At 39.6% G+C, this 12,847-nt stretch overlaps 1 protein-coding gene across 1 annotated transcript in view; it reads right to left on the bottom strand.

The window, feature by feature from the left end:
* LOC124521165 (zinc finger protein 300-like) overlaps positions 1–10,652 on the bottom strand; it is a 32,794-nt gene extending 22,142 nt beyond the window's left edge. Inside the window, exon 1 of the mRNA XM_047092293.1 lies at positions 10,438–10,652. The gene's annotated coding sequence lies outside the window, so the exon portion shown is untranslated. The remainder of the gene's footprint in view (positions 1–10,437) is intronic.
* Positions 10,653–12,847: the final 2,195 nt, after the last annotated feature.

Genomic DNA, 12,847 nt, shown 5'->3' with positions numbered 1-12,847 from the left:
ATAAGGTGACCTAAAAACTAAGGCAATGAGCAACAACGTTTTTATTTTTATTTTTAAAATATAATTTGTCAAGTTAGCTAACATACAGTGTATACAGTGTGCTCTTGGCTTCGGGAGTAGATTCCCATGATTCATTGCTTACATACAACACCTAGTGCTCATCCCAACAAGTGCCCTCCTCAATGCCCATCACCCATTTTCCCCTTCCCCTTGCCCCCCCCCATCAACCCTCAGTTTGTTCTCTGTATTTAAGAGTCTCTTATGGTTTGCCTATAAGAGTTTGCCTATAGTTTGAAACTATTTTTTCCCCTTCCCTTCCCCCATGGTCCTCTGTTAAGTTTCTACTTATCAAGATAGTATGGTATTGGCACAAAAACAGACACACAGACCAATGGAATAGAATGGAGAACCCAGAATTGGACCTACAAATGTATGGCCAACTAATCTTTGACAAAGCAGGAAAGAATATCCAATGGAAAGAAGTCTCTTTAGCAAATGGTGCTGGGAGAACTGGACAGCAACACGAAGAAGAATGAAACTGGACCCCACCATTCACAAAAATAAACTAAAATGGATGAAAGACCTAAATGTGAGACAGGAAACCATCAAAATCCTATAGGAGAAAACAGGCAACAACCTCTTTGACCTCAGCCACAGCAACTTCTTGCTCTACACATCTCCAAAGGCAAGGGAAATACAAGCAAAAATGAACTACTGGGACCTCATCAAGATAAAAAACTTTTGCCCCGCAAAGGAAATAATCAACAAAACTAAAAGGCAACGGATGGAATGGGAGAAGATATTTGCAAATGACACATCGGATAAAGGGTTAGTATCCAAAATCTATAAAGAACTTACCAACCTCAACACCTAAAAAACAAATAATCCAATGAAGAAATGGGCAAAAGACATGAATAGACACTTTTCCAAAGATGACATCCAGATGGCCAACAGACACATGAAAATATGCATAACACGTTTTTAAAGTCAAGTGGATAAGGATATAGATTTTGTACCTTTCCCAGTCAGCATTGCTATTTTTCCCCTTGGCTTCTGATGTTGGCAACCATGATTTGCGATTTACAATAATGGATTATCCATTGTTGTGTCACTCAGGAGTGATACGTTTTAAGTGTATAACTTAAATGCATGGCAATCATAAGTGTTAACAGTCTTTTGCTTTGTCTGTGGATTAACCATCGTGCTTTGTACACAATGCTTGTTTAATTTTTAAATTGTAAATATTGTGACCATGTTTTCTAAGAGTTCAGAAAATGAAAATGAAAACAACTGTAATACCAATGACATTGCCCAAAAAAAGCCTCTTATTTTGAGGACAGATGTAAAGACACACCCATACCTGGATTAGGGAGGTAAAAAACTAAAATAGAGCAAATTGCACAATATGCAAAAGAGAATTCAGGCTTGGGCATGGTGGTGAAGGGGGTGCAAAAGCACAATGAAACGAGTCAAGGATGACAGGCAAATACTTCTAAATAAATAAAAGGGTTTTTGCCTCCCCAAAAGACACCAACACTGAGTTGAAAATAGTAATTTCCCAGTTATATTAGACAGCATAAATAGATATTACTGTATAGTTCTAATCACTTATATATGAAACGGAATAAAATTACATTTCCAAACTCAAATGTTGCAACTAAAATGTCCTGTGGACAAAAGGAGAAATTTTGGTAACAGATGTGTTAGCCCCTTACAGTGTAGAGCCAATCCTGCTTTGTATTATTATCATTATTACTATTTTTATGTTTACTTATTTTTGAGAGAGAGAGCACAAGCAGGGGAGGAACAGAGAGAGGGGGGACAAAGAATCCAAAGGAGGCTCTGTGCTGCCAGTGCAAAGCTCCACACGGGTTCGAACCCATGAACTGTTAGATCATGATCTGAGCTGGTCAGTCGCTCAACCGACTGAGCCACCCAGGCGCCCCTTGTATTATTTTTTATTTATTTTATTATTTTATCTTATTAAGAGAGAGAAAGAGTGTAAGGGAGACTGGCAGAGGGGGAGAGAGTGAATCTTAAGCAGGCTCCACACTTAGCATGGAGCCTGATGTGGGGCTCGATTCCACATCCCTGGGATCATGACATGAGCCGAAATCAAGAGTTGGGCACTCAACCAATTGAGCTGCCCAGATGCCCCAATCCTGCTTTCAGTGGTATATCAGGAAATACATCAAATCATGACAGAAAACAAATCCCCTAGCTCTTCACACTTGGATTGATAAATGGAGGTCAAACTGTCTTTTTCATTTATAAAGATTTTCATGAAACTAAAGAAAATAATATTGTTGATATCTTGTCCAATTGTAAACTAGACTTTTTTCAACTAGAAAAATGTTCAGTAGACACTGCAAGTGTAAATCTGCGGTTAAATTCACTCTATAAACTTATCAAAGTAAATGAAAACATCTTACCTGCTAAGATAGCATATAGTTATAGATAACATACAGTTAGAGCATGTTTCTTCCCTATCCATTAATCCATTTACATTTAAAATGACCACTGTTCTGCCATTTTGCTAGTTGTTTCTATGTGTCATATTTTTTTTTTTAATTTTTTTTTTTTCAACGTTTATTTATTTTTGGGACAGAGAGAGACAGAGCATGAACGGGGGAGGGGCAGAGAGAGAGGGAGACACAGAATCGGAAACAGGCTCCAGGCTCCGAGCCATCAGCCCAGAGCCTGATGCGGGGCTCGAACCCACGGACCGCGAGATCGTGACCTGGCTGAAGTCGGACGCTTAGCCGACTGCGCCACCCAGGCGCCCCTATGTGTCATATTTTTTGTGTGTGCCTCAATTCCCTCAATACTGCCTTCTTTGTGTTTGATTTTTTTTTTTACAGTGTACCATTTTGAATCCCTGTTTAGTTCTTTTTTTGAAAATGTTTTAGTTATTCTCTTATTGGTTGCTATGGAAATTACAATTAACATCCTGAATGTACAATAATCTACTTTGAATCGTTACCAATGTAGCTCTAACAGCATACAAAACATTGATCCTTTACAACTCTGTCCTCCTGTTACTTTCACCTTTCTGTTGTTATTGTAGACAAAATAGACATGAAGTCAGAAATTGTTACAAGAGAAAAAAGGTCATTATATATTGATAAAAGAGTCAATTCATCAAAAATATTAACAATTATGAACATTTATACACTGAACAAGGACCAAAAATATTGAAGCAAATATTGACATTATTAAAGGGAGAAATGGACAGTTTTATAATAGCAGTGGGAGACTTCAACACCCCATTTCAAATAATGGATTGAACATAGAAACACAAAATGAATAAGGATATAAATAACCTGATTAACACTTAAACTAGACCTAAGAGACATACAGGACACTATACCCAGTAACAGCTAAACACTTATTTTTTTCAGGTTCACACGGAACATTCTTCAGGATGTACCACATCTTAGGCTACAAAACAAGTATCAATAAATTTTAAAACACTGAAATCATATATACTATGTTCTCCAACCACAAGGTAATGAAATTGGAAACTAATGAGAAGAAAAACTGGAAAGTTCACAAATATGTAGAAATTAAACAGGATACTATTAGATAACCAGTGGGTAAAAGAAAAAAAAATGCAAGGGAAATCTAAAAGTATTTGGGGGTGCCTGGGTGGCTCCGTGGGTTAAGTGTCCGACTTCAGTTCAGGTGATGATCTCACAGTTCGTGGGTTCAAGCCCCACATTGGGCTCTGTGCTGAACACTTGCTCAGAGCCTGGAGCCTGCTTCAGATTCTGTGTCTCCTTTCTCTGTCCCTCCTCTGCTCATGCTCTGTCTCACTCTGTCTCTCAAAAATAAATAAATGTAAAAAAAAAATTGCTTTAAATACTTGGAAACAGGGGTGCCTGGGTGGCTCAGTAGGTTAAGCGTACAAACTCTTGATTTCGGTTCAGGTCATGATCTCATGGTTTGTGAATTTGAGCCCTACATGGGGCCCCGTGCTAACAGGATTGAGCCTGTTTAGGATTCTTTCTCCCTCCCTCTCTCTTGGTCCCTCCCCTGATTGTGCACATGCTCTCTCTCAAAATAAATAAATAAACATTATAAAAAAAAAAAAAAGGAAGTAACATTAAATAATACGGAATCAACCAGTGAGAAAATATTTTCCTCATGTTTGTATCCCTATCCTTCTGGTTAAATCAAGGAAAAAGTATCAATACTCATGTTTGTAACATCTAACACTTCCTCTTCTTTTTTAAACCTAGGCTTCTAGTTCAGAGCCTTTGGCAAACTACAGTAGCTACTTAACTAAAAGTAAGTAAAATCCCAGCTTGGGATTCTCTCTCTCTCCCTTTGCCCCTCCCCACCACCCTCAAACAGAGACAAATGAAACAAAACAAAACAAACGACAACACACCAAGCTTATTGGATACAGTGAAGGCAGGACATGGATGGAAATTTAGAGCTGTAAATGCCTACAGTAAAAAAAGAAGCAATATCACAAGCAATTGCCTAACTTTACACCTTAAGTAACTAGAAAGACATGAAAACTAAAACAGAAGGAGGAAGGAGATAATAAAGATTTGAGTGGAAATAAACAAAATAGAGAAGAACAATAGAAATGATCAACAGAACCAGTAGTTGGTTCTTTGAAAGATCAAAATAAATAAGTAAACTTAAAAAAAAAAAGATCAAACACAGAACAAGGATGCCTCCTTTCACCACTTTATTCAACATTGTGCTGAAATTATGGCCATAGTAATTAGCCAAGGGAAAAAAATAATAAGGGGCATCCAAATTGGAAAGGAAGATGAAAACTGTATCTATTCACAGGCAACATAATCTTAGGAAAATCCAAAAACCTCTCCCTCCTGCCTCACACACAAATTATTGAAGCTAATAAATTCAGTAAGGTTGCAGGATACAAGGCCAACATAAAAGTGATATTTCTACACAATATCAATGAACAATTCGAAAAGGACATTAAGCAAACAATTCCATTTATAATAGTATCCAAAGGAATAGACTACCAACAAATAAATTAAACCAAATAAGTACAATACTTCTACATTGAAAACTACAAAAACATTGCTGAAAAGAATTAAAGATCTAAGCAAAAGGAAAGGTAGTATGCAATCACTGATTCGGAAAACTTGATATTATTAAGATGCAATATTCCCCAAAGGCATCCAGAGATTCAACGAAATTCCTATCAAAACCCAACAGCTTCTTTTGCAGAAATAGAAAAGGTTATCCTTAAATGCACATGGAATTGCAAGAGACCCAGAATAGCCAAAACAACCTTGGAAACAGAACAAAGTTGGAGGGCTTATACTTTTTTACTTCAAAAATCACTACAAAACCATGGTTATCAAAACAATGTGGTACTAGCATATGGGTAGACATATATAGGTCAATAGAATAGAATGAAGGGTCCAGAAATATACCCAGACACCTATGTCCAAGTGGTTTTTGACATGGGTGGCAAGACCATTCAATGAGAAAAGGACTGTTCTTTCAAGAAATAGCCCTAGGAAAATTAGATAGGCACATGCAAAGGAATAAAATTGGACCCTTACCTTCCATCATATCAAAATAGCCAACAATCACATGAAAAATTCTTGACATTATTAGTCATCAGGGAACTGCAAATCAAAACCAAAATGAGATACCACTTTATACCCACTAGGATGGCTAGCATCAAAAAGTCAGATAATAACAAATGTTAGTAATGATGTGGTGAAATCAGAACCCTCATACACTGCTGGTGGGAATGTAAAATGGTGTAGCCACTTTGGAAAAAACTTGGCACTAAACAGAGAATTACTATATGACCCAGCAATTCCACTGCCAGGAATCTACACGCAAGAATTGAAAGTGGTATATCCACACCAAAATGTATACACTATTTACATAATTATTTACAAAAGTCAAAAGGTACAAACAAGCCAAATGCCAATCAAATGGTGAATGGATAAAGAAAATGTGGTCTGTACATACAATAGAATATTATTTGTCCATAAAGAATGAACTGATACATGCTACAATACGGGTGAACCTTGAAAATATTACATTAAGTGAAAGAAGGCAGTCATAAAAGACTACATAGTACATGATTCAATTTATATGAAAATATAAATAGAACAGGCATATCTACAGAGCCTGAAAGTACCAGGCTTAGGTATTTAGGGCTGGGAGGTGGTGAATAGTGGGGCAATAGCTAAAGGGTACCGAGTTTCTTTTTGCAGTGGTAACAATGTTCTGAAATTGATTGTGATGATGGCTGCACATATCTGTGACTATACTAAAAGCCACTAAATTATATACTTTAAATGGGTGAATTATATCTCAATACAGGTATTCTTTTTTTTTTAATTTTTTTTAACGTTTATTTATTTTTGAGACAGAGAGAGACAAAGCATGAATGGGGGGAGGGTCAGAGAGAGAGGGAGACACCGAATCAGAAGCAGGCTCCAGGTTCTGAGCTGTCAGCACTGAGCCCAACGTGGGCTCGAACTCACAGACCGCGAGATCACGACCTGAGCCAAAGTCGGACACTTAACTGACTGAGCCACCCAGGCGCCCCCAGATATTCTTTTTTTAAAAAGCTGAAATTCTTAAAGTAGTCAGAGGAAAACACGTATTTCCTTTAAAGACTAAGATTGTCAATTGACTTTTCAACAGAAACTATGAAAGCCAGAAAACAATGCAGTCCTGGAACATGTATATAATTCCAAACTCTTCCTTAGCAAAAGGAATAAGTAAAACTACATCTACTCCATATAGTACTACTCCTACTCCCGTAAGTAGAAGTACTTTTACAATTGTTTTTTACCATAAAAATTTTTAATATTTCCCATAATTTAGTCTTCTATTTTTTCCTTATAGTAACATGTTAAAGAGTTTCCCCACCCAAAGATTCAGTACAGACAGCCTTATATTTAAATGTTTATAAATTTTACACTTTCGTTTTTATGCAGTATTTCATACAGATTAAGGACATTTACTATAGAGCAAAGGTTGTCAAATGTTTTTTAGTAAAAGGCCAAATAGTAAACAATTTAGGTTTTGCAGGCCATATGGCCTCTATCACAAATCAACTCCACTGTTGTAGAGTAACAGCAGCCATAGACAATAGTAAATAAATAAATGTTGCTATGTCCCAATAAAACTTTATTTATATACACTAAAATTAGAATTTCATATAGTGTTCATGTATTATGAAATACTATTTTATGTTAACCATTTTTGAAATTTTCTCTATGTTATGATATTTTGACATTCTGGGGTGGAGGTCACTGCTGACTGGGGAAACTGCCCCTTTCAGAAATAGTTAATTCCTATTGTGATAAACAGCTTACCTGACAGCACTCCTCCCATATGCAAACCAGCCAATCCCAAGTTCATACCCCCAACCACCTCCTTTATCTAACAGTCACACACCAACCTAATATGCCCTGAATCAATCCAGGTAACAATTAAGGCCAATCCCTATACCCCCAAGCCCACCAGAATTATTCAAACCAGCCAATCGTAAACGGTTTATTCTGCTCTGCCTGTCCTTTCTCATGTAAATGCCAATAAAGGCTATGGTCTAGAGTGCACTTGTGATGAGCACTGGGTGATATATAGAAATACTGAATCACTATATTGTACCCTGAAACTAATATAACATTGTATGTTAACTATGCTACAATTTTTTTAAAGCCCTCATATCTTTAAAAAAAAAAAAAAAAAGGCTATGATCTATGCCTTTACTCCTGCCTCCTGACTGACACTGGTGCTTCTCCCTGTGGTCCTATGTGACATTGTAATTTATAAGAAAAAAACATATTTGGTCATTCAGATGACCAAGATGTATTTCTCATACACACTGGGTCATTGTCCATGGTTCCTGGCTCTCAGCTTCCAAAACTTGGAATTTCCTGAGTGATAAGAGCAATGGGAGCATCTTCTGTTATCCTATTTGGTCTCTTGCTCTCAGTATCTGAAATTGCTTTAGAGTCGTAAGTTGAGATGGGTGTCCTATTATTCACAATAGCCCTTTTCCACCACAACTGGGTGACTGGGTTACCATGTTACTGAGGTGACTTGTGGAAAGCACCTAAAGGTGGAGGCTGGTTGCCAGGGCAACCAACCGAGAGTACAGAGGTGGAACTTTCAGTCTGGCCTCCTGATTTTCAGGGATGGGATAGAGGCTAGAGGTTGAATCAATCAATAACCAATAGCCAGTGACTTAGTCAATCATGCCTATGTAACGATGCCTCCATAGATACCCGAAAGGACAGGGTTTGAAGAGCTTCCAGGTTGGTGAACATGTGGAGGGAGATGTGGGGAGAGTGGCTTGTTTAGAGAGCATGGAAGCTCCACCCCCTTTCCCTATACATTGTCCTACATATGTCTTCTATTTAGTTGTTCCTGGGTCATATACTTTTCTAATAAATCAGTAATCTAGTAAGTAATATGTTTCTTTGAGTTCTATGAGCTGTTCTAGCAAATTAATTGAACCCAGGAAGGAAGGGGTGGTCAGAACCTCTGACTTATAGCCAGGCAGTCAGAAGTACAACTAACAACCTGGGCTTGTGACTGGCATCTGTAGGAGGAGGCCTGGGAACCTCCAATCTGTAGCACAGAATAACCTGGGCTTGGGACTAGGGTCTGAAATGGGGTTGGGAGCAGTCTTGTAGGACTGAACCCTTAACCTGTGGGATCTCATGCTATTTCCCAGTAGATGTGGCAGAAATCGTAGGACACCTGGCTCATGTCAGAGATTTGATTATTGTTGGTGTAGGGAACCCCTCAGTAGAATTGGGACCCAGTCTGCCTCCCATTTCTAGGGGAACTTTGAGTAAATTAAATTTTTCTTTCAATGACATTGACCTCTCTGTGTCATCACTCAGTCACTTTTATAAACTAACACCTAAACACATCTCTATTAATTTTTTTCCAGTCACTTACAAATGTAAAAAACACTCTATGGTCACAGAGAGTACAAAAACAGGCAGTTGGCTGATGTAGCCTGAGTGGCAGTTTACCAACCCATGGTCTACAGCCATTCTGCCTTGCTCTCCCACTAACTAGCTGTGTGTCCCCTAGTTAAGTGGGTTAATCTGGGTGTCTCAATTTCCCTCAAGTGTAAAATGAAGTTAATAGAATCTAGTTCACAGAGTTGTCATAGGAGTATTAAATTAGTTAATACATTTAAAGTACCTAGAATAACACACTGGCCATAATCTCAGTGACTTCGGACACCAATGAGCTGGAACTGGGCCACAATTCACAGGTTAAATTCACAAATCACAGTCCTCCATAAGACTGCCTTCACTTCCGTCACCAGCTGTAAGCTCAGGACTTCTCAGGCCACCCTCACCTCTGGCTAGTGGGCTAAAAATTCAGGGGTTCCCAGTGCCCTTTTTGATACTTTGGTGATTCACTTCAATGACTCACAGAACTCAGGAAAGCACTATACTTATGATTATAGTTTTATTATAGCATTAGGATAGGAATGAGAACTAGCCAAAGGGAGAGGCTAATAGTGTAAGATCTGAAAGGGTTACAAAAGTGAAACTTTTGTATGATCTCTGAGTCAGAGATACCTACAATACTGCCAACCAGGGAAGTTCACCTGAGCTCCCCGTCCAGAGTTTTTATCCAGGTTTCATTACCTACGCGGCCTTCAGGCTAAACTCAATCTCCAACCCTGCCTTATACCCCTGAGAGATTCTCCAAATGATATCTTTTGGTTTAAAACCCCAACTCTCTAATCACACAGTCTTTGTGGAGTGGCCAGCCCCCACCCTGAGTCATCTTCTCAGTGTCAACTCTCCAGGGACCCACCATGAGTCATTCTAGGTAGGATGAATTATCAGGGCCCACCAGGGGCATTTCCATTACTGGGGAAATTCCACAGATCTAGAGGCTACCTCTCAATAATAGAGGACAAAATCTTTATTCTGCCAGCCATATTCTTTACTGCAAGTGTTTAGAGCTTACTTGCCAGAAACTTGGAATGAAAGCCAAAATCTTTATTACACAATAGTAAATGCCGTATAAGTTTTTGTTGTAACTTTTAAGCCATATGGAAACTGGCACAACATGGAAGGTGATTATCCAAAATTTTTTTCCCAAAAAACCAGTTTCCCTAGAACTATGGGTACCTATCAGGGCATTGATTAATGTCGCACTAGATCAGCATGAAGCATCTTTATATATAACATCCAAGTGCCCTGTGGAGGAAACCTGTCTGTAGATTTTTTCAAGTTTTTCTTTTTAATGTTATACAGACTAGTTAGCTATTGGTCTTCAAGTCTGTGTAATCAAAATTAATTTGTGTGTTCTCAGAAAATATGCCAGCTGGTCACAGAATACTAATTTAAACCATTGATTGCTAGCTTTCATTTACAGGCATTTTAGGGAAATCTCTGAAATGTATCTCCCCTTTCGTCAAAACATTATACTCACGGGTCCATTCAGAAAAGCAGAAGGGCTGACCACAAAAATATGAAAGGCTTCAGGCTCAAACTCAAATTCCACAGTTAAGTCCTGCAGGCTCAGGCCTGGGAAAATTCTTGAAACGTTGTAGGTCTGGCTAGCTATCGCTAGGCTCTGGCTCAGTACGTCGAGCGACCCTTCTCTTTGGAGGAGGGGTTTGGAGCCTGGAGTGGGGACTGCAGTGCCGGAATCCGCTGCAATGCGCCCCGACGCCCCACGCGCGCCCTGCCTCTCGCTGCGCGTGTGCAGGGCCGCCGCTGAGGCATTCTGGGAGATGTATTTTGCAGTCGAAGGGAACGGGCTCCTGCGAGACCCGCGCGCGCGCGAGACGTCCTCTTCTGCGCATGTGTGCCTTCCCTGTCCTCACAGCGCTGCCCCCGGGCGGGAGTGAGGCTCTGATCCTTGCACCTGGTTGGTCTTGGTCCGGGCTGGAGGTGCGCGGAGGAAGCGGGCGCGGATTTGGGGCAGTGGAGTGGGTGAAGAACAATAGGACTTTGGGGGTAGGCGTGGACCGGGGTGTGTCAAAAAGCTGCAGTGACCATCCTTAACCTGGGTCCGTGAGTCTGGGGCTGGCGTGGTCCCGGGTCTGCATTCTTGCTGGTGTCGCGCTGCAGATGTCGCTGCCGGAGCGCGTCCAGCGGTGCCAGTGCGCGCAAGTGGCACCAGGGTCAGGAGCGCCCTCCGGCGTGTGCAAAGAGAACCAAGTTTTACTGAAGGTCTGAAATGTTCCAGGTGGAGTACTACCTTACTACCTGCTTTTCCAAAGGCATCTAACTTTTAACCCTACAGCAACCCTCTAAGTCAGGTTTTCAACCATTGGCTGCAACGCAGTAGTGGTGGTGAAATCTGTTTAGTGAGCCAAGACTAGTATTTTATTTGCCAGTACTTTTAGGTCGTATATAATTTACATAGAATGATTTGCACATAATTTACAGAGTAGAAAGTTTGTAGATGCACCCGTATGATTACCACCCCCATCAAAATACAGAACATTTTAATCCCCCAGAAATGCAACCCCCCCACCTGCTTAAGAACCAGTTTTTTTCAGTTTCTATCTCTATAGGCTAATTTTGCTTTGTGGAACATCATATAAATGGAATCCTACAGCATGTACTCTTATATGCAAGCATTAAAAATAAATACTGTAAAGTAGCACATATGTATTCCCTTGTGATAAGGATTGTTTTATGAAATGTATTATATATAACTGTATTTTTAAGATGACTATTGGGCATCCATTAGCCAGACACTATTGTTAGTGCTAGGGGTGCAATACTGAATCAAGCAGACAAAAATCCCTGCCTTCATGAAATTTTAGTTTTAGTAAGTAGAGATAGTCAATTAACAGTAAGCATAATTATGTAGTATATTAGATAGTAAATTATGTATTTGAACTTATACACAAAGAAAAAGTAGATCAGGGTAAGGGAGATGGGGGGATTAAGTTTAAATTAGGTAGACAGCGAAGGCCTCCTTGGTGATTTTTGAGCAAAGATGAAGAAATAGAAGGTTGTGCTGGGTAGAAGGAACAGCCAGCATGGACACACACACACACACACACACACACACACATTAACATTAGGTTGTTTTGTAAAATATGTTTCTTACCTTAATCAAAATATGTTTCTTACCTAATCACTGATACAACATAGATATTATTTCTGATTTTACTGAGGCTCAGAAAGGTAAAGCTGAGTAACTTGCCCAAAGTCAAATAGCCAACAGGTAAATTCAAGCCCAAATGTTTTCCTCTAAATATCCTACCCTTTATAGAGGTCTCTCAACCTAAAACATAGGATTTAACTGACCTCTGCTCCTGCTTGGCTTGGAGCACAGGAATCTACACCTCAGCTCCCCTGGGAAAGATTCCAGAAAGACTGTTGCATGAATCTCACCATGTGGACATTTTATTTCCAGGGTCTGTTGGTGTCTCTTCCCCAGTTCCTAGGTCCCAGTGAGAATCTGTTGCTAGTACATTCTACCTTCAGACTCCAACCTGTCTGTGCTCCTACAGCCCTAGTTAGAATCCACAGAAGGCATGACTAAACAGTCACAGAAGGATGTGCACCAGTTGCCATTACATATTGATAAATATTTGGCAACATCATTTTTGATGACTGTAAATTACTTTATCTTTGGAGTATATATCTGTTTGTTTTACCAGTTCCTTAATGTCTTCCAACTTTTCAATATGTTAAAAATGCTACAACAGATATCCTTGCAGCAGATATCCTAAATCTCAGTGCATATCTGTGGTTTTTCTCACAGTGAGTTCTAGAGGGCCCAGGGGACGATCTCCCACAGGGTGGCTTCCTCAGCGCAGCTGTTGCGGCATCTGCATTCTGGGATCTTCAAGTCATACCTGGTCTCTCATGGCTCC

Source organism: Lynx rufus, unplaced genomic scaffold (assembly GCF_022079265.1).
Source record: "Lynx rufus isolate CCGP_SWC_20201006 ecotype Redwood Valley unplaced genomic scaffold, mLynRuf1.p SCAF_1, whole genome shotgun sequence".
In the NCBI taxonomy this organism is placed as follows: Eukaryota; Metazoa; Chordata; class Mammalia; order Carnivora; family Felidae; genus Lynx; species Lynx rufus.
The sequence above is the reverse complement of the archived record's forward strand: the minus strand, read 5'-3'. Positions and strand labels throughout refer to the sequence as shown.